The 27,074-nt window shown below is 40.5% G+C and overlaps 1 protein-coding gene across 16 annotated transcripts in view; it reads left to right on the top strand.

The window, feature by feature from the left end:
* The window catches only part of LOC109676984 (uncharacterized protein C2orf92-like), a 177,610-nt gene that overhangs the window by 118,826 nt on the left and 31,710 nt on the right, over positions 1–27,074 (top strand). For 8 of the 16 annotated variants that reach the window (XM_074050185.1, XM_074050179.1, XM_074050178.1 and 5 more), the window contains 4 exons: positions 18,236–18,512; positions 20,247–20,356; positions 22,010–22,140; positions 22,978–23,049. The gene's annotated coding sequence lies outside the window, so the exon portion shown is untranslated. Of the gene's footprint in view, positions 1–1,648; positions 4,117–7,573; positions 10,002–15,456; positions 16,095–18,235; positions 18,513–20,246; positions 20,357–22,009; positions 22,141–22,977; positions 23,050–27,074 lie in introns of those variants that run through there. The other 8 variants (XM_074050187.1, XM_074050188.1, XM_074050186.1 and 5 more) reach the window with 8 other exon arrangements.

The raw sequence follows: 27,074 nt of genomic DNA, 5'->3' as shown, positions 1-27,074 counted from the left end.
TTTAGTTGTCTGTTGTTTAAGGGTTTGATTGTGTGTAGCTGAATCAGTGTTACTGTCTACTTTCTTGCCTTTTCTTCTCCTGTGGTTTGGTACTGCCTGCCCTTTTATGGTTTTGTTTTCTTTTACTTTCTGTGTGCAGAATTCCTTGAAGAATCTTTTGTAGTGGTGGCTTGGTGGTCATATTGTTTTAGTTTCTGCTTATCGTGGAAGACTTTAATTGCTCCATCTATTTTGAATGATAGTTTTGCTTGGTAGAGTATGCTAGGATTGAAGTTATTTTCATTCAGTGCCCAGAAGACCTCACTCCATGCTCTTCTTGCTTTTAAGGTTTCCATTGAGAAATCTGCTGTGATTTTGATGGGTTTACCTTTAATTGTTATTTGTTTTTTCTCTCTTACAGCCTTCAGTATTCTTTCTCTGTTTTCTGTGCTTGTTGTTTTAATGATAATATGTCGTGGGGTAGTTCTATTTTTTTCAAGTCTGTTCGGTATCCTGGAGGCTTCCTATACCTGAATGGGTATAGTTTTCTCTAGATTTGGGAAATTTTCTGTTGTTATTTTGTTGAATATATTATGAATTCCTTTTGTTTGCACCTCTTCTCCTTCTTCAATGCCCATAATTCTCAGGTTTGGTCTTTTGATGGAGTCAGTGAGTTCTTGCATATTCCTTTCACAGGTCTTGAGTTGTCTGACTAATAGTTCTTCAGTTTTTCCTTTAATTACCATTTCATCGTCAAGTTCTGAGATTCTGTCCTCTTTTTGTTCTATTCTGCTGGAATGGCTTTCCTTTTGTTTTGTATGTCTCTTTCATTCTTTTTTCTGAGGTTTTCCATATCATGGGTCACTTCCTCTTTAATATTGTCAATTTTTTGTCCTTAATTCATTTATCTGTCTGTTTATGGTGTTCTCTGTTTCACTTTGGTGTTTATTTAGGGTTCCTATAATTTCACTTATTTGTTTTTGTGTTTTCTCATATTCTTTTTTTTTGTTGTCTTGGAAGTTCTTGAGTGCCTCCTGTACATTTTGGTTGACCATGTCTAGTAACATCCCTATGACATTCTCATTGATTACTTGCGGGATTTCTTCTTTCAGATTGTTTTTGTGGCCTTCGCTTGGTTCCTTGGTGTAGTATTTCTTTGTATTGTTGGAGTGTGTACCTGGGTATCTGTTTTCTTCATTTCACTTTGAATCCTGTACTAATTTATGTTTGGCGGTGAATGATTTCCATCCCTTTTTCATCTTCCCATCATCTACTTGGTACAGTTTCTGTCCCTGGACTATGTGTAATTTTGTACTAGTTGAGTTATAATAGTAAAACTAACAAAACCAAGAAAGAAGAAGAAAAAAGAAAAGGAAAAAGAAAGAAAGAGAAAAAAATGGAGAACCAAAGAAATCAACAGGGAGAGATGGTGGATGATCAAACAAACAGTGAAAAAGACAGCCAAACCCTTGAAGAAAGGAAAAAAAACAAAAACAAAAACACCGGTTCAGGAACAGTAGAATTACAGTCTTAGTTGTTCTGCTGTGGCGGGCGGCAGGTGGCGGGTGGTGGGTGGGCAGGTGGGCAGGTGGGCAGCGGCCTAGGGGGCCTGCTGGATGGCGGCCTGGCGGGTCTACAGGGCTGAGGCCTGGTTGGGGGGGCAGATGGTGGTTTGGTGGGGCGGTGGCCTAGAGGGCCGATGGGCCTGGTGGATCTGTAGGGCGGCAGCCTGGTGGGCCTGTGGAGCCTTAATGCTGTCAGTGTTTTCAAGTGCAGGATCATTCACTTTACAGTAAATAGGCCTATATTGCTGAATGATGCTTTGCCTTCTTGCAGGGTACAGAGATAATGTGTCAATACATTGACACATTTGTATGATGTTTAGGTAATGAAGAACAATGAGGTGGGGCAGGGATGGAGAGATGAGGAGAGGCTGTCAGTGAAAGGGTTTAGAGTAGGAGTCATTTAGGCAGAGACCTGACTAAAATGCAGGGTACTCAGAATAAAATGTCCAGGAATAGGGAACAGGAAGTGCAAACGCTCTGAGGTTGAACCATGCTCCCTCCACCCACCACACTTCAAGGGACCTGAGCAAGTAACCTAAGGAGGCCTAAACAGCTGGAGGAGAGTGAGTGAGTGAGTGAGTGAGGTCAAGAGGTCATGGCACATCATGCAGGACCTTGGAAACCTCTTTGAACTCTTATCCCAAATCAGATGAGAACACCAGAGGCCTTCAGGGAGAGTGGGATGTGACAGCACAAAGGGAGATCAAGGCCTTGTGCTTGGTGCTTAGTGTCCCCTCAACCCTCCTAGTGTTGGTCACCTTCACTCCCCCATTTTCAGAGTGGTCAGATGAGCTTAGCTCATTACCCTGGACCACCCTTCCACTCTCTAGTGGAAGGCAGATCTACTTTGTAGTAGATCTGTGGAGTCTGATTCCCTATGATGGCACCTGTCACCTTCCATGGCATGTTCAGTAAATCTAACTAATATAAGTGTGAGTTATCATGACCAAAATGGACTTTGCTAAATGATGAATACCTGTGCTGTGGTGTGCACACTGAGAGACCAGTATCCCTGGGAAGGAAGAGTCAGGAAACATGACTTCAGAGGGGATGTAAAGTGAGGACCAGGGGTGCAGAGAGAGGGAGATGGAAGCTGGAGTGGAGGCCAGATGTAGAGGATGTGTGGGCTGTGAGGGGCCAGTAGTACTTTCCATCTCCTGTGAGGAGCAGTCCAATCACTTCTTCCCTCTTTGGCAAGGTTGCCTCTCCCTCTGGGCCCTCACCCTGGCCACTAATTTGGGACTTTTGATGCTCAGGTTTTGTTCCATGGAGCATTAGACCTTGACAGCTCTCTGTGCACTACACAAAGCCAGAAAGTTCCTTCCACATAGGCCTTCTCAGAGCCTTTAATGAGTTCTCCCCAGCACTTGAAAGCACATTTGCCCACTTGGCCCTTTCTCCCTTTTAAGTTCATTTGGATTATAAGATCTGTCTGCAATATGGGATATCAGGTCCCATATCTTGTATGACATAATGCAGCTGTTACCCAAAGAGGACACTTGACTGGTGGAACTTCAGGCAGCTTTGTCCTGCTGAGGATCAAAGGTTTCCTCCTCCCCTCCAGCTTGTGTTGTGAGACCAAGGTTAGGGTTCTAAGACTGCCTATGGGCTGTTCAGGAGCCTGTCAGCTCTGGGAAGGACTAATGAAGACCTTGAAGATGTGCGCTCAAGAAGAGGCAGTAGGGGACTAGTCAGGGGAGAAGGTGAGGGCTTGTAGGTGAACAGGTTAACAGTGGGCCAGGAGTCAGGGCCCCTGAGACAAAGAGCTGCCTGAGTCTGCCCTCCAATGCCCCTTGGATTAGCCCAGGCATGATTGTGTGTGTGTGTCTGTGTGTGTGTGTGTGTGTGTGTTCTCCTGAGTGGGGCATGAGTCTGTAGGTCATGGCTCAGCCCAGTACATTTGATCTCTTGGCCCAATATTTCAAGTCGCATTGCGAGGCTGTGGAAGGGCCCAGCTCTTCTGAGAGCTGCCTGCAGAGGGAGAACACCATGAAGACCTGCTCTAGTGTCTTTTCCCTTGCCTTTCTTCTGCCTCCTTCTGAACTCTTCCACAGGTGTCCTCAGCATCTCTGTTCATGGGGACCCTGGGGAACATGGCCCCTGTGTTTTACCAATGAGAAGGGCCAAGGAGGGAGGTGGATGCAGAATCTGGGCAGGGCAGTAGTTGTTACTGCTATTGTCACTATGGTTGCCATTCACAATGGGACAGGATTAGTGATACAAAGCTGAGATGCACAGGCAAGCTCCTGCCTCTGGCATTAGCCTTGGATCTGAGATGCCAATTTCAGTTGTGGTCCTGGACTGGCTCTCAAAGGACAGTCTCCCCAACCTTCTCTTCTGCCCTAACCTGATTTCTGCTACCAAGGCTATATCTGTGGCTTCTTTGGGGTGGAGCTTCTCAAACTGTGTTTCCTGCCACAGCTTCCTGCCCCAGAGACCAGTTTTACTACTCAACCTTCCCCACAGTCCCCCGATAAGCCCCCACCTTGCTGCCTTGTCCTGTTGGTGCAGTTCCAGGAGGCTTCCAGGAAGGGCTGACTAGAGTTGGGAAGATGGAGCAAAGGGAGAAGAGGTACACTAAGTGTGGGCACCGGGTATATAAAAGAATGGAAGTGAATTTGAAGGAAGGCAAGTAACACAGCCCAATAAGAGCAGAGGGCAGAGCAGTTTAGATTCAATGAGGGAGGCACAGAGAGCCACAGCAGGTTCTCTAGCAGGGGAGGCCTTGAGGAAGAATTGCCTAGGAGTGGCTTCCTGATCCTAGAGCTTAATTAGCTCACATGGAAACTGACTGAGGTTCAGCCAACCACAAGTACCAAGTGAGTTCTATCTGGATCTCAGTTTGTATTAATAGAAACACTTGGTGGAGATCAAAGTAGTGGTGGTTGATGCTGGCAGCACAAACCAATGTCAGTCCTGATATCTGGGTTGGGGGAGGGGTGGATGTGGCAGCATGTGTAGCTATAGCCAGAGTGACCAGGTAAGGGGCAAAGGGTAGGGACACAGGCAGGAGAGAGAGCAGGAAGAATCAGAGCAGGAGGTAAATCAAGACTTTGCTAAGGAACAGAAAGATCTGTGAGGTCCAAGCAGGAAGGAAGGGTCATGGTGTCATCACTTGGGGAACCCAGCATTGAGGAGGGCACCACTACCTGCTGACTGTGGTATCAATGCTGAGGAGCAGCTGAGGGAGGGTGGCACAGGCCTGGAAGTTGGAGGAGAGTTCGTGTGGGGGTCAGGGAACTGGATACAGCAGTGTAGATGGACCTTAATAACTTTTCCTGTTTCAGCTATTTTTGTGCACATTTTCATACTTGCAGGTCTTTTCCCCCTTATTAAAAAAAAGGAGATAAAATTTACACACACACATAAAATTTATATACCACCCTAGTGAAAAATTCAGCTTTGGCAAATGTATACTTGATTACTAGACCTCCATCTAGATGGAGACTGTCAGCCCCAATCCCCTCTACCCCCTACTGACATGTTCTCCATCGTGCAGGTCAGATGGGACCTTGGTTCACAGCCCAAGGCTCTGGCTTGCTGTGTTCACTCAGCATGTGCCCTTTGAGAGGTCTCCAGATGACTACGTGCATTCGTATTTAGTGTGAAGTAGGACTCTTTATAAGCAGTTGGTACCACACTGTACCTCTCCATCTGGTTAGAAATGTTTGGATTACTCCCAATTTTTTGCATATATGAATAGACTGTTAGAATGAAAGAGGCATGGAAGAGGTGTAAAGATGGCTTAAATGCCAGCACAGGGTTTATTGTTCAGGAAGGAGTCCCACGGCAGTGGTGGGGGAGTCCCCAACAAGAGAGCTGGAGCCCACAGCCACTTACAGACCTGGAGTAGATATAGGGGAGTGGTCTGGAAGGGAACCTCACTGAATGGGAAAATTCTTCCAGAGTGAAGTCAACATCGCTAGGGGAAGCTAGAGGAAATAAGTGGTGATTTAGGTAGATAAGTTGTTCAGGGAAGCTAGAGGAGATAAGTGGTAATTAGGTAGATAAGTTGCTCAGCTTGGATCCCTGGTGACCTGGTGGCTTGTCATTTCCTTCAGGCTAGATGTGGTCCTTACAGTGAGTGGTGGGGTGTCAGTAAGCTGACTGCAAGGGTGGGGGTCCAATCCTAACATGGCTTCTTTTTGTTCACCCTAACATTCTTGCCTTTTGACATATGTGTGTGTGTGTGTGTGTGTGTGTGTGTGTGTGTGTGTACATATATATATATATATAAATGAATGAAAGGGAATGGGGTGCCAATGTTCCTGTATCTACTTCCTGCTGAATGGGGGTGTCAGGTTCTCTTAAGGGGAGGGAGTATCAGCAACCGTACCGGGCCTGTTGGAGGAACAGAATTGATTTGATCTGGTTAGTATCCTGGACAAAGGCCTGGAGTCTCTGGGAAACACCAGAAAGTGTTTGAAAAAGAAAGTCACAATGAGGAATAAAACAAAGGTCCCAGCAGAGGAAGGACCATGGCATCCACTTAGCCCATAAGGCACTGTTCCCAGCTGTTTGTTGTTGGAGATTGGCAGCACGTTCTCAAAGTCTCTTAGGCATCATGGACAATCCTGGACTAGGTGACATAAAAGCAGCATTTTTACTGTAGGAGCAGCATGTCTGTGAGTGGAGGCCTGTATAAAGGAATGTAGCCTTTGGGAGATAAAGTGAGACATGTAGTTAAATACAAATGAGCCAATGGTTGTCAGCATGAAGAGGAAAACCAAGGGATCTTGGGGTGTAGACATTGCCTACAGGTTTAAGTAGACAAAAGAACCGGGGGCAAGGCACACAAGTATGTATACTTAAACAGTCCCAGCCACAGTGAGACTGCGTTGGTCTCAGATTTTTGTTTTGGGAAGTTTCGGGAGTTTTTATCTGGCAAGTGCGGCATTCTGTGCAGAGTGTAATTGCTAGGGGTAGTTCAGAGCAAAGGACCATAGACAAATGGAGAGATGCTGTTTTTCTGTTTTTAGTTAATCTGTGGGCCCAAGAAGGGAGTCAGTGCTTTTCAGCAAAAGCAGTTTAAGTACCTGAGGGTTTAGGGAATTAGGATTTGTTGGCCAGTGATAAATACAGAAAGGGACAGATAACTGACAGCTACATCAAAGCTACTTGTTATTTAAGTCTAAAATTAGAAACAGCTTTATAAAGTAGAATACAGAGTAAGTAAAAGTCAGAAGACTCCCAGTTAAATAGTCTGTGTAGGGGAACCCATTTTAAAATAAATCCATGAGCATAGACAAGATGCATTAGGAGACAACAAGAATAGTCATTTTTGTCTTTATTTAATTAGAAGGCCTTGGCCAAAAATATGAATTTGCTTTCTAGGCTTGGATGTCTGATAGCCATGCATAAGGACACCTCTTTAAAAACCACTTGGCTTTAGTAAATTTGTAAGGCTTGGCACAATTGACTCCATCTGGATTGTGATAGCTTTCCTTCCTTGTCTCCAAACTGTCTGTCTGTGAACGGTCTCTTCTGAAGATTTTGCTAATTAGCCATTCTGGTTAATGAACATCCCTCATTGATCAGAATTTTCTGGGTTTTTTGGTCAGGTCCCATGCTGGAGGGGAAGCAACAGGCAGTTTAGGTGGAAGTCATTGCCGGTGAGATCCATTTGGCCAAAATATAAGCAAATTGAGAGGTTTAGAAAAGGTAGCCCTTAGGTTTGTGTACATTTTTAATCTCTCTTTCCTATGGATGATGTCCTGACATCTTAAAAATGCTCTAGAATGTCAACAGACAAGAGTTAAAAGTTTTACAAGGAGGATACAAAAAGCCAACAAAAGCAAATATCTAAAAGGCTGACTCAATTGAAGAATAGGCACTTAGAGTCATTTTGGGGATTTACTTGCAAACACTCCAGAGAAGGACCCAGACTGTGAATGGTAAGACTTAGAATAGCCATGGCTAAAATACTGAACAATAGTTTAGGAATTGTCAGAATATCTAGTTATTTTCATTGTAGAGAACATTTTAGGAAAATAATTATGACTGGCAGCATTGTGTTAGGAACACATGGGCATAATACATCTGCTTGGTAAAGTTTTTATTTTTAAGCTTTGCATTTTAGAAGGCTTATATATTTGGGGAGGATAAATACATTACAAAGGAGCTGGCAACAATTAACATAGCTACATAGATATTAGATATACATTTTAATTTTAGCTTCTTTTACCCTTTGAAGTAAAATTTGAAATTTTTGGCTAGTAAGATAATAGGTATACAGCACTGACAAAAGTTAAAACCAAAACTTTACTCTCTTATAAGTTAGGGGTACAGTGCCTGTAATCCCAAGTAGTCTTATTTCCTAATGCACAAGTACATTTCAAATATACATTACTATTTATTTGGCTAAGACAAATATAGGCCAGGTTTTAAATAGGATTGCCCAAATGGCAGGGTTTTTCTTAATGTTACTGATTACAAACAGCAAAACTGCCAAAAGTTTTATTAACCGTTTTTTGTGCCAAAGGGTTAGATGTAATGCTTTTGGATAAAAGAGAGCTTTAGTTGTTCATATATATTTACATATATTAAACTGACACACGTTTAACTCTGCAAATGTTTGTACAATATTTAGATAAGTCCAGACACATAGATCTACATACTTTTAGTTACAAATCTCTAGAGTACCAGTGGTGCCAGAATTACCCAAAACAACAGCTGTTCTGTCATACAGATGTAAGGTGGTCATTTAGGAGATTTTTACATGAACAAATACTTAAATGACCTTTTTTTTAATTAAGGTTTAGTTTACTAAGTATTTAAAAGTTTGACAAGATCAAGAGAAAGCACGAGTAATTATTTTTTAAAAACCTTTTCTTAGGACAGTTTTTTTACAGATCTTACTCAGAGCAGAACAATATTAAGATAGCCTTGTTATTTTCTGAACATAGATAATCAGGTTTGAGTTTGACATGACTCTTGAAAATCTTTCAGGCAAATATTAGATTACAGTAAACTTGCTTACACCTAAACTTTTGTAAGTTCCATCTATTATATACTTTTAAGACCTACTTAGAAACTTCACATGATGTTCTGAACCTTCTGATGGTTTATCCTTCTCCTTCTTCCTTTTGAAAAACCTTTCCTTACAAAATCCATTTTCATTTAACAGCACATTCTTTTTCCCTTTAACTTTTCCCCCAAAACATACCTACTGCCTTCCTATATTCTTTACAGATCCATTAAGAAAGACAATCAAACTGTTTTTCTATACAGTAACTTACAAAGACACAATTGCTAATAGATTTAATTATGAAAGAACTGAATGTAAATTATACTTATGACAAAGTGAAATAGATTAAAGTTACTGTCTGCAAGATAATGCCTATATTTTAGTGAGACCTGATTGACATAAACCTTGAAAAACTGGTTTTTCTTTCTTTTTTTTTTTTTTTTCATATGGAACAATACAGTCTTTGTTAGAGGCAGAAGTGTCTTGCCAATTGTTTCCCTATGAGAATTAAGTCTAGGCAAGGGGCCTAATAAAAAATCTAAATGCCTTATCAAATCCATAGCAGAACTCAATAAGGCTGCCCTTTTGCCTTTTTGTTCATGCCGTAATCAGGAAAACTGAGGTTTCTCAATTGAGGTTCTCTGGAGAGAATGCCCTTTTATTCTTGCTGCTGCCACAATGCCCTATCCCAAGGGCAATGCTGGCTGCCTCTCCTTCTCCTGGGCTCATGGAGAGACAAAAGTGAGTCTTCACAAAAGAGGAAACCCAGAAAACTGGTCCTTTCAGAGCTCTCTGGAGTGTGTCAACCCCACAATGTGGTGTAGGAGTTGTCCTCAAAGAGAGCTGTGATACAGGGCCATTGTTCTCCCAGGAAGCAAACAAAGATGGCAAGTCTGCTGCCTGAGAAACACTAGTTTGGAAAACGGTATTTGGGAATCTAGTCTCCACAAAGCCAGCCTTGATCACCCTTGGGGAAGGCCTCGGATGTACAAGGGAACCCAGTGAGGTGCAGGAACTGACCTGGTAAGATTACAATTCTTCAGATTGGTAAGAACCCAGGTTCAAATTCAGGCCCATCCCAGGAGGCAGAATGGGACACTGAACACCTCCCAGAGACCGCTAGTAACTGCCTTTTGGGGTGAAGCTGTGTCTCTCAGGTTCAGGGAGCAGGGTAGAAGTACTGTGCTATGTAAAAGTGTGTAAGACACCTTCAAGAGTTAACAGGGGTTTGAGCTTTTCCCAGGAAATAGTAACAACTGAGGTTATGGGATGGATAACAGAAAATTCAGTTCTAAAGGGGGAGAATCCCGAGAGAAGAGATGCATCATCCGCTATTCCGCAGGATAGCCCTCTGGGTATAACTTAAACATTTTTTCTTTTTTTTTTTTTGAGAGTGCACTCCAATTGTGTGTGTGTGCATGTGTAAATTTGTTTAAAGCACTGGACAAAATTTAATTTGCTCTTGGAATTTCAGCTCTTATCATGCATGCGTAAGTTGGCATTTTTTCCTGACATACTTAATTTATAAAACTTTTGTATGTATGTGTATATGTAAACATCTTCAAAATGATTCTTAAACTGCTGTTATAAGGTTAATATTATATTCAAGGTAACAAAAAACCATGGTGTTTGTTTTAACTATCTCTATTACAAACCGCTTAAGCTTTTTATATTTGAATATGTAAACATCTTGAGGATGATTCTTATTATAAAGTAAATGTAAAAAATTATTACTCTGTTCTACTTCTACTTTTAAGAAAATGGGTTTTCAAACTTATTTCAATCAGGTCTCACTAGGATGCAGGCATTCAGGGATTGACACTCTGGCTCAGACCAGAGGAGAAGAAAAAAGAGGGAACCACAGCCTACAGCAGAAATCTTAAATTTGGAATAGTTAAAAATAACCTTAGTCTGTTTCATTCTGTCAGAAATAACATCTGGGATTAAATTCTCTCTTATAATACCTGGGTCTATTAACAAATGGGCTTTCTATAAATTGGTTTTATACAAAAATAATTTTAAGGTTGTTTTCTTTCTGATGTTTTTCCATACAGTATAAGGTTCTAAGTTAAAAGGTTTTATGAATTTTTTTCTACAGGTAACATATATATATATCATATATATGTATATATATTTATGTATATATATATATGTGTATATATATATATATATATATATATATATATATATAGTACTAAGGATATGGTTTTTAAAAATAAAAGGTTAAAAATACTTTTACAATAAGATGATAAAGATAAGGTCCCCCAGGGGATACAAAACAAATTGTCATAAAGGTACAAAGTAAGTTGTCATAAGAAGATGAAACTTATAAATGGTTATGAAAGTGATTGAGTTGACTAAAATCCAGTTACATTAAAGGTTTTGTAAGGTCAAATTTTAATGTACTGATGTTAAACTAAAACTTAATTTTCTAAGTTCATAACAACAAGACTATCTTTAAAATATTGTTCTTAATAACATTTACAAAAACTGTCTTAAAATGGTTTTTGTTTTGTCAAGATAACTGTCAAAAATTTTTGGTGCTAGAGGTTAATCCACAAATTTATCAAAACAACAAAAGTCTATTAAAACACAGAGGAGCAGGAGACAGGTGAGCACAGGGAATACTGCTGCACTGATATGAGGATTGAGACAAATTTACTTATGTAAAGAAAAGAAAAAAAAAACAAAGCCAAAGTACACCTTCCAGATAGGATAAAACAAATAAAAATTCAAAAGGGAGCACTACACTGGAGGTCAAAACTTCCAATTTTTATTGGAGTCAACAAAGTGGAGATGTTAGTCCTACTCCACACTTAGTCCCCATAAATATTTACCTGTGTTCTCTGGTAATTTTTCGTCAGGGTTTTAACTACTAAGGTAAATGAATCATGTTCATTTAAGAGTTAGTTTAAGTTGGGGTTAAAAATGAGGACAGCCATGTTAGGATCAGACCCCTTCCTCCCTTGCAGATGGCTTACTAGAAACTCCCCACCCAACCCCCAAAACTGACAAAGGGACAATTGTAACCTTTATTTCCCTGGATGGATGCCAAGGACAGTTGGGGAGACAGTGACCTAAATACAACTTATCTTTCTTGGTTGCCCGGCAACAGGATCCCTTAATGACCTTCCTGGTACTTTTCCACTAGCCTCCTGTATCTTTCCCAAGCTTGTGAATGCAATGGGCTCCAGCTCTCTTTCTGGGCTCCCCCTTCACAGAGCTTCTGCTTGAACAATAAACCCTGTGCTGGTGTTTGAGCTGTCTCTCTGCCTCTTCCATGCCTCTTATTTTCTAACAGTTTATGTAAAAGTTTCTAGATCACCTCATGGTTAAGCAACTGTTCTCTTGGGTAATTCTAATACAGTCAGTACCCTACATACAGTGTCTATGACTGGGCTATTTGGGTTTACTAAAACTGTTCTTCCCCCTGCAACTGATAAAAATCTAAGGTTTACTTCAAGAACAACAATTAAACTAATATGTATATATAACCTCTATAGAGCTATGATGCTATTGCTTGTTCCTTATACTAAATATATTTATGTTTTTCAAGTATATCAAGCCTCCTAAAATTTACTGGTCATTGTTGTAATCCATACACTGAAATGACCATAAGACATATCATCACACTGTCTTGTGCAGGCGCTAGACTGTGCCTGCAGGGACGAGGAGTGAGTCACAGAGAAAAGTGCTTAATAACATTTTGTAAATGGGGAAATATCAGAATGAGTGGTATGCTTCTCTGCAGCAATAACTATCACTATTATGATGATCAAATTAACATCATGAGCACTTACTGTTTGTCAGATATTAGAGATTTCAACCACATTATCTCATTTAATTTCCACAGCTGTCCTATGGAGGCAGCATTTTTATTGCATCTCTGTTTTCCATATGTGGTAACTGAGGATAAGTAACCTGCTGCAGGTCAAAAAGTTAGAGTCAGTGCTGTTCTTTCAACTTAGGACGCCTTGAGAGACGTCAGTTCTGACTGCATAATTTGTGTCAGTTTTAAGGACACTTGGAAGAGCTTGAATGCAGATACTTTTGCAGACATAACATAGAGCAATAATTCCCAGATGCTTCTCCTTAGATGTTCTAACTATCCCAGTAGCCCAGTGTCCACAGGGTGAGAAGTTCTGTCTCCAGCTGTTCTGTGGTCTCCTGAGTAGATTCCTTCGGGGCCAATGATGTGCTCAAAACATTATCACTGGAGAACAATGACAGAGAGTCATGAGAGAATAGTGTTTTCCCTCTTATGTATTAACTGTATAAAAGAATTTTCAAATACAAAAGCTTACTGTGAACCTTTTCTTCCCCCCCCCCCACCCATTGTCACACTGCAGGGCATCAGGTGCCCTGCTGGGCTCGGCTCCCTTAGAACAAGCGTAATACCACCTTTCACACTTTTGTGACAGGTCCCAGCCCGTCATCTTGGTAGATTTTTCTGGACTACTTGCATGATACAAAAGATGTTCTTGAAATTAAAGCTGTTCTTCTCTAGCCAACTTTGTTTATATTTTTCTCCCCTGTAGGAACTTGACTCATTGCTTGACCACCTTCTAACTATAAAATGGGCTTATCTTCTTCTATTCTCCCAGACCTCAAGGTCTCAGATGTGTAGTGGTCATGCTAAACTATGTTTCAAGTCAATTTCTTATTTTTTGTAAAGAAAGGATCACATTATAAATTGGTTACCATGTTTATCTTGATAATCAGTGATGTTTGGTGTCTAAGAACCTCAAAATTAGAAAAATGTTGGGTTGGTAGAGCGGCTCAAGTGTTAGCACACCTGCCTAGGAAGCATGTGACTCAGTCCTACAAGAAAAAGAAAGGTAAATATATCAATTAGAAAATTTCCTTTGGGATTATAATGTTGGTTTGAATCATTTGAGTATCACTTTTGTTGGTAAAAAAAATTAAAACCCTACAATTTCATATGGCTCAATCTAATATCTTTGAAACCATCCAGAGATCTGTGGCTAATGGTATAAGGCCTCATTTCCAAGTCCAAGCTTCTTCTATGATTTTATTAATTTGTGCCTTTTCTTTCTTTTGGTTAGTTTGGCTGAGGGTTTGTCAATCCTTTGTATATTTTCAATGAATCAACTCTTGTTTCATTGATCCTTTTTTTGTTCTTTTAGTCTCCTTTCATTAATTTCTACCCTCATATTTAATACTTCCTCCAGGTACTAATTTTGGTTTTGGCTTGTTCTTGTTTTTCTAAGACCTTGAGGTGTATCATTTTGTTATTTGTTTCATATCCCTGTGGTTTTTAATATAGGCACTCATAGCTATTTCCCTCTTAGAACTGCTTTTTCTATATCCTAAAGGTTCTGGTAAATTGTGTTTTCATTTTCATTTGATTTTCAGAATTTAAAAAATTTCCTTTCTGATTTCTTCAGTAGCCTACTGCTGATTCAAAAGTATACTGTTCAAGAAGCATGTGTGTGTATATTTTCTCTTGCTATTGATTTCCAGTTTTATTCCACTATGGTCTCATAAGATACAAGAAAATATTTCAGTGGTTTTGAATTTGTTGAAACTTGGTTTATGGCCTAAATGTGATCTGTTTTGGAGACACTTCCATAAGCTGCTGAGAAGAATGTATACCCTGTGGCTATTGAATGCAATATTCTGTAGCTATCTGTTAAGGCCATTTGATCTATGGTGCATTTAACTCTGAAATTCATTTGTTCACTTTTTTTGTCTGGATGATCTATTGATGAGAGTGGGATATTGAAGTCACACATTATTAACGTGTTGGTACCTCTCTGTCCCTTTCTGTCCAGTAGTTTTTGTTTTATGAAGTTAAGTACCCCAATGTTTGGTGTATATGTGCTTATAATCATTACAACTTCATGATGGATTGTTCACTCCATTAATATGTAGTGACCTTTCTTGCCTCTTCTGACTAATTTTGGGCTGATGTCTACTTTGTCGGATATAAGTACAGCTGCTCCTGCTTGCTTTCAGCTTCCACTTGCTTAATATGTTTGTTTGCATCTTTTTGCCTTCAGTGTCTTTGCCAGTGACATGTGTTTCCTGCAGACAACAAATCGTTAGATTTTTAAAATCCAATCACATAGTATGTGATTTTTAATCTGAGAATTGAGACGGTTTATGTACATTTAGGGTTATTATTATGAGATATTGGCTGATTCCTGTAACTCCCCCCCGAACTGATCCAGTTAGTGTTTGTTCTTTTCTTTTCTCCCTCATCCAACGTAGGAGTTTTCTGGTTAATTGAATTTAACATGCTTGATTCTTTACTAATTTTCATTTGCTCACTTACTCCTCTCCTTAAATTTATTCTTTCCTGAGCTCTTACATTTGTGACCGTCCTTCTTCCTCACATGTGTGTCGGAGGCTACCTTTAAGTATTTCCTGCAATCCTGGCTTGCTTGTCCTTGAATTATTTTATGTTTGCTTATCTTGGAAGTTCTTTATGTCTCCAACAATAATTTAGCTGAATATAGTATACTTGATTGGCAGTTATTTACTCTTAGGGTTAGAACTATATTGTTTCTTGCTTTCCTGGATTTTTGGGCTTATGTGAGAGGTCTGACATAATTGTGATGAATTTCCCTTTGTAAGCAAGTTGGCATTTTTCTCTTGCATTCTTTCATATTCTGTCTTTGTTCTGTAGTCTTGACATTTTAATAATAATGTAACATGTCTTTCTGGGATTCTAAATGTCTCCTGTACTTTGATGTCTCTATCTTTCTCTCTAGGGAATTTATTTGGAGATATTCTCCTATAATTTCATTGAATATGTTTTCTATGCCTTCAGTTTATATCTCAGATCCTTCTTCTACCTCATGGGTTCTTAGGTTTTATGTCTTGATCTTATCCCAGATTCTTGAAAATTATAGTCATGCTTGTTTATTTTTTCTTTCTTACTGTGTAAATTTAATACTTCTTGGCCTTATCGCTAATCTTTGATATTTTTCTGCTTGATCTATCTATTAATAATGCTATCTACTGTTGTTAAAATTTTGTTTAGTGAGTTTTGCATTTCCAACATTTCTGATTTGCTTTTTTCCAGAATCTCAATTGCACAATTTCTCATCCATGTTGCTCCATTTCTTTTCCAGTCTTAACTTGACTTCCTTACTTCATCTATCTGTTCTTTTAAATCTTTTTTGAGATCACTGATTATTTTTAAAACTAGAGTTTTGAATTCTTCCTCCAGCATTTCAACCCCTTCAGTATCTTTGGATTCAGTTATTGAAGAGTTATGAGCTTTGGGAGGAGTCATAGTGCCTTGCTTTTTCATATTTTCTATGTTTCTATGGTGCAATTTGTGCACTTATTGGGATGGATATCTGTTTCTTTTAAAGGGGAGACTTCATAGAGAACAGCCTTCTTTTGAAGTTTGATCCCCACTATCACTCACAGGAAAGAAAGAAGACAAAAGAAACAAATCAACAATTCGGAAACAAACCAGGAATTTAAATGTACTTAAAAACAACTTCAAGCATTGACTGTTATGGATTTTGGAGCAACAAGTTGGTAAAAGAATTTACCAAGCCAGGAGAGTAAGAAACACAAAGAATCACTGTTCAAAGGGAGCAAGAGTGAGCATCTAGGCAAGGGAGCATAGTGCTCTGAGACAGGATTGTGTGTAGGTTTTATACCTTGGGTTTGGATACTTTTGCCTGGCTGTGTGCCTTTTTGTGGACCTTCATGATTGGCTGTCTCTTCCCGAGATCATGGTTTGAATTTCATGTGTACAAGAACACCTTGTGATCTTGGCTTTTACTTTTGCATTCCATCCAGTCCATTCGACTGGCTTAACTCAGTTCCATGTTCCATCTGGCCCTTAGTCTTTCTCTATCCACCATATTTACTTAAAAGAGGGCCTCTTCCACAATAACCACACTGTCCTAAAGTTAGAAAAGTAAGTAACTAGAATACTTACAGGATAAACTAGGAATTTAAAAATTATTGAACTAGAAGCATTAATAATTAACTGTAAAATGAAGGGGGATGAGGAAAGGAAAACGGAGAGAAGCAAGATATAAAAGGGAGGGATCATATATAAGATGAAGGAATAAGAAATAATACCAAGGGAGAACACAGAGAAAAGCAAAACAATCACAACTAATTAATCAGCAATATCAATGGAACAAAGCCACTGGTCACTTTTTTCCCAGGTGAGGAGAAGAGAATGAAGCTTCTCCCCAATCCACCCCCCACCACAAGACTTGTGTATTGCAGTATACTGTGTGTGTGTGTGTGTGTGTGTGTGAGAGAGAGAGAGAGAGAGAGTGAGAGTTTGTGCTATTTTTCTCTCTGTGGTCCAACAAATTAAACTAGAAAGGAGTATACACAGGCTGAATTCTGTCCTGCCTTCCCTCCTGCTGGGTTGGATTCTTGTGCAGGAGCTGTCCTCAAACTGCTTCCACCAGCTAAGCCTGAGGCGCCCCCCTCAATATCAGTTGGATGCTTCCTCACATTAGATGTGCACTGTCCATGTGGGTTTTGTGTGAGAAACTCCTGACACTTGGCTGCTTTCCACCAATCTCTTCAGCCCTCTTAGAGCATACAAAGCAGTTAAAACTGCCTGGATAAGGCATTAGGTTCTGATTGAACCTGTATGCTCTATTCTCGGTTCTCTATCATAAAACCCCTACTTGTGGTCATACACAGCTTCTCCCTCTCATCAGACTTCAGGCTGTAGCTCACTAATGTTTTTGACCTTGACTCTGCAGCACAGTTTGCAGCTTGCATTTTCTACTCAGGTAGATCTGTATCTATGAAGAGGACTCCATGTCACAACCAGTTTCCTGGCCCACTGGAGGGGGGAAGCCTTTGGGGCTTGGAGATTTAAAAAAAAATGCAAGATCTTCTTCCTCTGCCTGGGAGGTTTGACTGTAAGACCTTCCCTGGCAACCATGAGTAAGCTAGGAAGTGAAGGGTTCCTTCTTCAGCATGCTTGCTGCATGGTGTGCAGATCTCCTATTTGAAACTTTATTTTCGCAAAGTGCCAGCTTGTGAGCCTGTGGAGTTTCCTAAGATTTTTGTTTGTTCTTTTGATTGCAGTCCTGCTGGGGATGATTCTCCCCCTTTCCTACCATTTTCCTTCTTGGTCTATGATAGTGTCCATTGTGTCTTTTACAAATATAAATTTCAATATTTCTGGATTTCACTTGGTCTCTGTCTACTGTTTTCTGTTGCCCTCCCTTGCCTTTCTACCCCACCCACCTTTCCCTGTACCCAGGCACCTTATGCTGTGTATCAAGCTTATCTAATTCATAGTTATCTGAAATTGAAAAGAAGTTTGGAAATCCAACTGCGTGTATCAAAACCTGATAATTGTTCTTATTTTTCCCACTGAAAACAATCCAACAAATGATCAAACTCCAACTCATCAATGTATAAACTTCCTTTAAACTCTTGAAAGAAACTTAGTTAAATGAAAACTTATTACCATATTGATGATAAGTGTAGAGAACAGTTCTTAGTTCTGTTTCTTCCTCTCCACCACCATTTTATACAGAAGGAAAGAAAAAAATGCATGTTCAAAGGTAAAGGCTAGTTTTTATGCTGCTCTTTGAGAAAGCTAGGCAAGCACGGTCCTTTGATGGACTGGCTTCCTGTCATCCACAGTCTTCTCTGTCTGATTTGACAAGTTGGTATTTCTAAAGTCAAGTAATTATAAGTCATATTAAATGGAGGTCTCTCTCTCTCTCTCTCTCTTTCTGTCTCTCTCCAGGTTTGAACTCAGAACTTCACACTTTCTGGACAGGCATTCTACCACATGAGCCACACCTCAACCTCTTTTTGCTCTGGTTCTTTATTTTGGAATTAGGGTCTTGCTTTTTGCCAGGCCAGCCTGGAGCATGGTGGTCATATTTTATGATTCCTGCTATAGCTGGGATGTCAGGTATATACAACTATCCCTGGCTATTTTCTGTTAAGATGCGGTCTCACAAACTATTTTGCCTGGAGTGGACAGGAAGCACTCTCCTCCTGCATAGGTGGAATGACAGGTATGTACCACCATGCCCAGATATTGGTTGATATAAGGTCTTGCTAACTTTTTGCCTGGGTTGGCCTCGAACTATGATCTTCCTGATCTCAACCTGCCAAATAGCTAGGATTACAGGTGTGAGCCATCTGTGCATGGCATGAGAATTTTCTCTATTTTCTAAGCCAAATTGAAAAAGGAAAAAAAATTCCTCTCTTTTCCCTGGAATAATTAGAGCTTCATGAGGGGGTTATTATACACACTTGATAGTCTAGTCACATTTGCAGTGATTCCTTTCCTCTTTGTGAGGCTGACCAAAGTGGAATAACCAAACTTGATCCAAACTGGCCCTTCGGGTCTAGGAAGTCTCCACTCTAGGGCCTGGGATTTCCAGGGTTGGACTCTTCTGGGGGTGTGAGGGTCATTATTTCTCAACCTCCACCATTCCCATTTGGATGACTCTCCTTTCCATCTGCTAAATAGTTCAAACAGATCTTCCCAGAGCTCCTTCCCTGGAACCTCTCAGAACACCCTTCATACTTTCCCCGGGGCGATTCCTGTCTGATAACTCTCCTGTCCTCCCAGTTCTCCAAGCCAAACTCACTCAGGCCCTTTGCCAGCTCTCCTATGCAAATGAGTCAAGATAGCCAATGGCAGAGCTAGGATATGAATATTTCTCATATTCACCCTGTCTTCATTCTTCTAAACCATTCTGTAGTCTCTCTCTCTCTCAATAAATACTTCCTTATTTTGTCCTAGCAACTCAAGAAACATTTTGTATAGGACGTTGTGGATTACATACTATTTTCATGAACACTATGCCATCTGTGAAGAAGTCTTAGTACTTAAATGCTATTTCATGTAAGTAGAGATGGCGATGGGGGTTCACAGAGGTTCTGAGAAAGGCTGGAAGTTCTTCATTAGGTCCTCTAAAGTTACTCCTGACTGGAAACAGTAATATCTCTTGCCTGTTTTATTGGCCGTGCTGAACCAGGGCCTCATGCTTGCTAGGCAAGTGCGATACCACTTGAGCCACGATACCAGCCCCAGTAGTGTCTCTTGAGATCCGAGAGACATGCACATTCTCAGGCCTACCTAAACCACATAGGCCTACTGAGTCAGAAATCCTGAAGTGGGGCCCAACGATCTGGGCTTTAACAAGCCTTCCCAGTCACCTTGAAGCACTCCACTGTGAGAACCACTGTCCTCCGTCATGTGTGGGTTAGAGACCCAGGAATTTGTTAAAGTAATGAAACCAAGACACTTAGAATCTTCTCAAAAATCCTCCTCAACTCTTCACTTCTTATTTCATCATAAAAACAGAATTAATCACAGGCCAATGGTGGTTTTTAATGTCCTCATGAGTGTTAGCTTTCTGTCACTATAATAAAATACATGAGATAACCAACTTAAAAAGAGAAAAGGTTTATTTTGGCTCACACTTTCAGGAGGTTCTAGTTTGGGATTGATAGGCACTATTGTTTTGAGTCTGTGGTAAGGCAGCATGTCATGGCAGGAGTTTACAGTGGCACAGAACTGCTCACTTCATGGCTGGGAAGCAAAAAAGAGAACAGGGTCACAGTCCTCCTTGAGGGCATGCACCCAGTGATCTGCAGATCTCCCAGTATACCCCACCTCTTAAAGGTTCCAGTACTTTCCAATAGCACCAATTCACTGACCAAGTCTTTCACAGCTGGGTCTTTGAGGATAATCAAGACCCAAACTGTAACAACATGTTATTTTTTTGTCTTTGTAGATGACATTTCAGAAGAGAAGAGAGTTAAGGAATCCTCTCTTTTCTACAGAGATGTATGAAAGCAATTACAACTGAAACTAAAGAAATGTCTCAAGAAGCAGTTAATCCAGGTAACAATCCTTACAGAACAAACCTAGTAATATCTTCACATAGAGATGACTGCAGAATATCCTTTGCCTTTCTTGGTATTTTACCTGAATACATATTAGCACACCTTTAATTCTCCTGCAAAAGTATGTAGTCTGAAATTAAGATTTTTAACTGAAATGAACTATAGGAATTTGACCATCTTTTTGTGAAGATGCTACATTTTCCCCTTCTTTTTGTACTGAGGTTTGATCTCAGGACTTCATGCATGCTAGGTAGGTGTTCTCCCTCTTGAACCAAGCCTCTCCTTAGTGGTGCTACTTTTCTGCTGACGGGGTCATTCTGACCATAAGCATGAGTTCCTCCACTTCTGGGCACTGAGGCTCTCTAACAAGCAGGAGGGATTAAATGGCAAGCGCTAACGTAGTTCCTGATGTGTGGCATCTCTCCCTCCTTATTGAACCAAGTGAGCTGCTCCCATTCCGAGTGGCTAGAAACTGGCCCATGCTGGTACCAAGTCCTGTGTACCCTCCACATCAGCACTCTGTGTCAAAGGAATAACCGGTTGTAACTCCCTGCCTTTCAGAAATTATATTCTGGGTTCTTCCTAGCAAGCTCTTAGAACCAATTATCTGCTGCCTCTTGACAGCAGAGATGAAGATTTGGGGCATAGCTCTCTTTCTCCCCATGACTTTAGAAGGCCCTCCACCAGCACTTTTTTGCCTGTGTCACCAGTTCTCTCAGCATCTCTCTACACTAAACCAGCTGATTCTTGTCATTGTATCTCTGTGTCCCATTTCTCTGATGCCTTCTTCTTCACTGGGCACATAAGAAATGGAGTGACTAAGCCAAGGAGTCCCTGATATCAGCTGGATCTCCTTCTTTTGAAATCCAGCAATGATTGCCTAAACTCCCAAGTCTAGGCTCAGTAGTATTGCAAAGCCATCTCAAGATTTCCATAACAGCTTGAAATCCTATCTGGCATATGCTTGATGAACCCTCAAACTTACTATGTGAGTCAGTATTTTGTTGCTGCGACAAATACCTGAGAGAAACCGTTTAAAGGAGGAAGATTTATTTTGGGTCAAGGTTTCAGTCCATGGTCTACTGGCTCCCTGTTTCTGGTCCATGGTGAGGCACAACAGCATGGCATAAGAGTGCAGTATAACAAAGTTGATCACCTCACGGCACCAGGAAGCAGAAAGTTGGAGAATGCCCTGTTGGATTCCTCACTTTTCCATGTTTATTCCACCTCAGCCACCAGCCTATTGGATGGCACTGCATTCAAAAAATGGAGCCCTAAAACATTAATAACAGTTTTACAACAGAAGACCCTTTGACATGTTTCTACTACTTTCACGGGTCATCATGGGGAAAGTTCTATAGGGGAATGACACCAAGAATGAGAAGGGAAATTTTGGCACTGTGGCACTAAATATCATAAAAGGTAGGGCAGAATTTCTAGCCATGTATCTTTGGTGGACCGTGTTAAGTGCACAGGATATCCAATTCTGTTACAGGTTTCAGAAATGATTTAGGTAGCTGAAATCTCCCTTGCCAAGACAGGGCATTTTGTCACATTTATTGACATATTCAGAGACCTCTTTAGGTAATTCCAGAGTAAAGAATGTCAGTCCTCTGTTGTGGTGCTAACATGCCTTTGTTTGTTTCCCTAGAGACAAGATTCTATCACAGGTGTTTCTTCCAGAGCCATGTGTTGCATTGAAATATGAACTGAGAACATCAGGCCAGCTGATTACAGAGCAGATGCTGATGAAGACAAATATATGTGGTTAACACTTAATGAGTGCGTATTTCTGTAAGCCTGTATACTGTGTCAAGTAGAGGATGCTATTATTTTAGAATTTTTTAAGACAGCTCCTGGTGGATGGTATAAAATTGAAGTATCAAGAAAAGAGCTGTCTAAAATTCTTTTTATAACTCCAGCAACTGTGGATTATTTGATCTAAAGTGTGACTATCTACATGCTTTGGGGTGACCCTTTCTGGGCAGGGTAAGACAGGTTCTGCCATTATGGAAGCCATTCAGAGGACAGGAACCTGATTTGCAAGTGGGGCCCACTGTTTCTGGTATCATGAAGCGTAGGTAGCACAATAACTTTCCACTCAACACACTTTCTACTCCCATGGGCTTGAAGTAGTTTGAGGGAGACATGTGATCACTAATACGTCACTCGATGTATGATAAGAACAAATGTGACTTGTCACATCATCGAAACCACAAAAATGAAGAACATTACTGTTCCTTCAAAGCAGTTCCATGTTGTTGAAGAAGAGTAGAGAGCTAAGACAGGTATGTGATCACAGGTAGTAAGGATATAATTCTGAATCAGCAACTTGCCAACAGTGATAAATGTGACCTTGGCAGCAGGGGACTGAATATGTGTTGACATGATTACATTGTTGTGCAGTCCAGTTCCCAAGGCTCCTTTCCCATCTCAACTAACTGGGCTCCTCTGCGATCAGCAGTCACGTGATATCTCTTTCCACATTCACCTATTCCCTTTCAAACACATTTCTGCATACAAGCATTCAACTTACAAATGTACAAGGAAACATTGGCCCACGATGCTCATGAGTGTGACTAAAGAAAATCTCTCTTTCTTCCATGTGTTTCATCAAAGGATTCAGTGATGCCTGGAATTCTCCAGAAGAAGAAGAATTTCTTGATGCTTTGAACAAAATTCTCAATAATGGTAAGTGAAAATGGACAAAATTGGGATTGGGTCAATACAAGAGGAATTCCTCTTGTCTGAGTTCAGAACCAAATATGAGGCTGTGCTATGGCTCTGGCAGATGGAGTCACAATCTCCTATAGAGACATCTTGGTTGGGTACTGCAGGTGCTTTACCCCAGATCAGGAGAATGTGTAATCCCGGGCCAGGTTGAGGATACTGTAATAGCCTGTGAACCTCTGCTTCTATAAAATGTGAATTCCAGAAGGTCTGTTCTTGGCAGGCACACCAATGCCAGGATGAAGAGGGTGAGTTGACACAGCATCCAGTCCTCCTCCCACTTGTACCAGCAAAGTCCCTTTCTCCTGGGGATGGTGGGGCTTGTGAGGGGCCAAGCACATTCCTGAGGCTAGCCAGAGAAAGGCTGTCCATCCCCTGAGGAGCATGGGCAGGTGCTTCTGTCAGCCAGTGACCAAAGGCTCAAATTACTCATCTTATTATGGTGGCAGAAGATTGGCCCTGAAGACAGGATATTCAAATATTCTAGGAACCTTATTCCTATTTTTTCCTTTGAAAAACTGGGAAAAAAAGTCATTGAACTTACAGATATGTGGCCTTTCCTGGGGCAAAGTGTCCAGAGAGGCACACTGGTTCCCTTCCCTGGCTGTATCAGCATGGGGTGGAGGTTGGACAATGGGAAGAGCTTATTAAAAATCCTTACTCCTGGAATACACCAACAGTCTGTAAAAGTAGAACCCAAGAATCTGCTCATTTTCACACACTCTCTCAGTGACTCTTCTGCAGTCACCAGGAGACAAGTCTCTGTCATTTGGGGACAATGACCTAGATGGCTTGGGATCACAGAATATTCTTTAAAATGACTGTTGCTAATACCCCTAAATTTGTCTCCTCCTGTAAATTGCACACGTTGATTAAAATTCAGCATTCCTTTGGTCCCTGGTATTGCCTGGGAAGAGATGAGTGGACAAATGTATACTGAGGACCACACATGGGCTAGAATGTCTGTATTTCTTTTGCTGCCTGTGCTTTTGGTGTCATATTCAAGAAATTATCCCTAAATGCAATATCATGAAATTTTTGCCACGTGTTTTCGCCTAACAATTTTTGACGTAATTAGTCTGGATTACTCCATTTTCCTATGATCTGACCACCCAGTTTTTTTGTATGTTTTTCCCCATAAAATGTAATATCAACTTGTCTGCCTCTATCAAAAGTCTGCTGGTATTTTTCCCCATAAAATGTAATATCAACTTGTCTGCCTCTATCAAAAGTCTGCTGGTGTTTTTCTTGGCACTGCATTATGTTTCTAAAGCAAAAGTCACTTTGGCACAGCTGATGTTGAGTCTGCCCAGCCTAGGAATGGGATGTCTTCAAGTATACTTCTGGCTCTTTCAGTGCTTGTCTTATTTTTCCTCATGTATAGTTTTTCACCTATCTTGCTAAACTTTTCCTAAATAATTTTGCTTTTCTGTGTTGTTCCTGTAAGTGGTGACTTCCCTATTATATGTCCTCTACCTAATTAATGTTTTGGTAACAGGAAGGTAGCCAATTTCTGTGTTTTCATTTTATATCTTAGAACCTTACTCGGTAGGTTTGCTGGTATATCATCTGCAAATAGACATGATTTTACTTCTTTATAAATTATTGTTCCTGTCACTGATTTGTGCATCATGTTTAATTTCATTGCTAATATCTCTAGGACACTCCTGAGTAGTAGTGGAGATATAGTTCCATGCTGTCTTATACCTCTCTCAGAGGAAATGTCTCTAGTGTTTTCTGAGTAAGATAGCAGTTATGAGGCTAATATGAGAGATTATCTATCTTTCTATTGATCTATTCTATTCAACCATACACACATTGATAGATAGATAGATATAGATATAGATATAGATATACACAAGTACATACATACATATTGAAATTTTTTCTTTCAATTTCTATTTGCTGGAGTACTTTTGAAATCAGGAATTGTAGGGAGTTTTCACAAGCTCCTGTTCCTCCTGAACCTAACTGGGGGTGATGGGAGATGCAGAAAGGACAAACGATAGACAAACATGCATAAAGCTGGGTCCAGGTGTGCTGGGGACTCAGATGGAGACACAGCAGCATCATTGCTTCCTTTCTCTATAACTCTGACTTCTGTATTCTTTAAGGCCTTACTTCTAAAGTCTTTCTTTAAAGCCTCGCTTCTTTTCTGTTCTTTAAAGTCTCTTTCCTTAGACTTGCTCTGTCCCATATTTTCTATTTAGCTTTCTTAAAGCCCCTGTGTTCAGACTTGCAAACAAACAACCACAGCTGCATCTACAAACTGCATTAGCATAACTCTTAAAGTCTCAGTCCTTAGACTTGCACTGTCCCATGTTCTCTTTAGTTTTCCTTTAGCTTAGCTTTTCTGAAGCCTATGTATAAAGTTCTCAGTGCAGAAAGCTGCTCTGGTGGAGACACACAGCCAGCAGCAGCAGCAGCAGCCTGTAGCCAGCTAATCAACCCCCCATCAGAAAAAACCTGTCTCCTTCAGCGAGTCTTTTATATCCAGTGATAAACAAGGAGATGGAGCAACAGTTCTCAGGTAGGGGCATGACACTGTAACAAGAGAAACCCGTGTTCCTACTTCTCTGAACGTAAACAACTTAGGAACAGCAGCTGCGCTGCATCCTGCACTCCTCTGCGGCTGGGGCCATGCCAAACTCAGCCTGCCGATTATTGGGCACAGCTGGGCTTATGACAAATTCCCATAGGCTTCTCCTAATCCACTCCCCACGAGGAATGGCTCTTGAATTTTGTATAGGGCCTTTCAGTACCCATGAAACTACATATGATGTTTCCTTAAATCTATTATGTATGGCATTAATTAGTGTTGAGTCAACCTTGCATTCATGGAATAAACCCCACTTGGTCGTAGTGATGTTTGGTGATGCCCGGTGCCTGGTCACTGTGCATATGTGGATGGAACTGTGATTTGTAGCTGTTAAGAATTGGTGCATGTGATCTTTTTCTTTCTTTCACACAGTCTTGTGTTGTAGCCTTGAGCTTGAGATCTCCCAACTAAGCCTCTCAAATGCAGAGATTATGGGCTTGTGCCACCATGTGTGGTTTTTAAAACAATTTTTTGTTGTAATCAAGCTGTGTGACCAAATTTACAAACTTAACCATTTTAAGTGTACATTTCAATGTTATTAAACATATTCATAATTTTGTGCTACTGTCACTGCCATTTATCTCTATAACTGTTTTCATCTTATAAAACTGAAATTCTATATTCATTAAATAATAGCTCCCATTCCCTCCTCCCAATACTCTTGCTAACCACCATCTTTGTATCTGTCTGTGACTGACTTATTTCACTTAGCATAATGCTCTAGATGCTCATCAATGTAGTATGTATCAGAATTTTCTTTTCTTTTTTTTGGTTGGACTAGGGTTTGTGCTGAGGGCTTTGAGCTTGCAAAACACGTGCTCTCAACACAGGTGCTCTACCGCTTGAGCCACAGCTCCACTTCTTTTGCTATAATTATTTTGGAGAAGGGGTCAAACTATGATCCTCCTAACCTCAGCCTCCCAAGTGCACAGTGTTACAGTCATGAGTCACCAACACCTGGCTTATTATTAAAAGCTGAAGAACATTTCATTTTATGTATATACCATATTTTCCTTATTCATTCATTCACTGATGGTCACTTCAGTTGCTCCACATTTTAGCTGTGTATCCCAGGTTGTCCTCAAATTCAGGGTCCTTCTGCTTCTGCTTCTCGAGTGCTGGGATTATAGCTGTGTGCCACCACATGAAGTCCAATGTGTGCATTTTTTCTTTTGTTGCCTGTCTTTGTCTTCATAGGCAATATCCTTTGCTTCATATCCATGAAGCTTTTGCCTCATGTTTAGTTTTATAGTTTTGTGTCTTACTCTTAGATATAGCTCTTTGATCTTTTTTTTTTCTGTAGTTTGAATTCAGGGCCTCACACATGCTAGGCAAACACTCTACCACTGAACTACATCTCCAGTGCTTTGATTCATTTCAAGTTAAC

Source organism: Castor canadensis, chromosome 12, assembly GCF_047511655.1.
Source record: "Castor canadensis chromosome 12, mCasCan1.hap1v2, whole genome shotgun sequence".
Lineage (NCBI taxonomy): Eukaryota > Metazoa > Chordata > Mammalia > Rodentia > Castoridae > Castor > Castor canadensis.
Note: the sequence above shows the minus strand (reverse complement) of the source record. Positions and strands in the feature narration are given on the sequence as shown.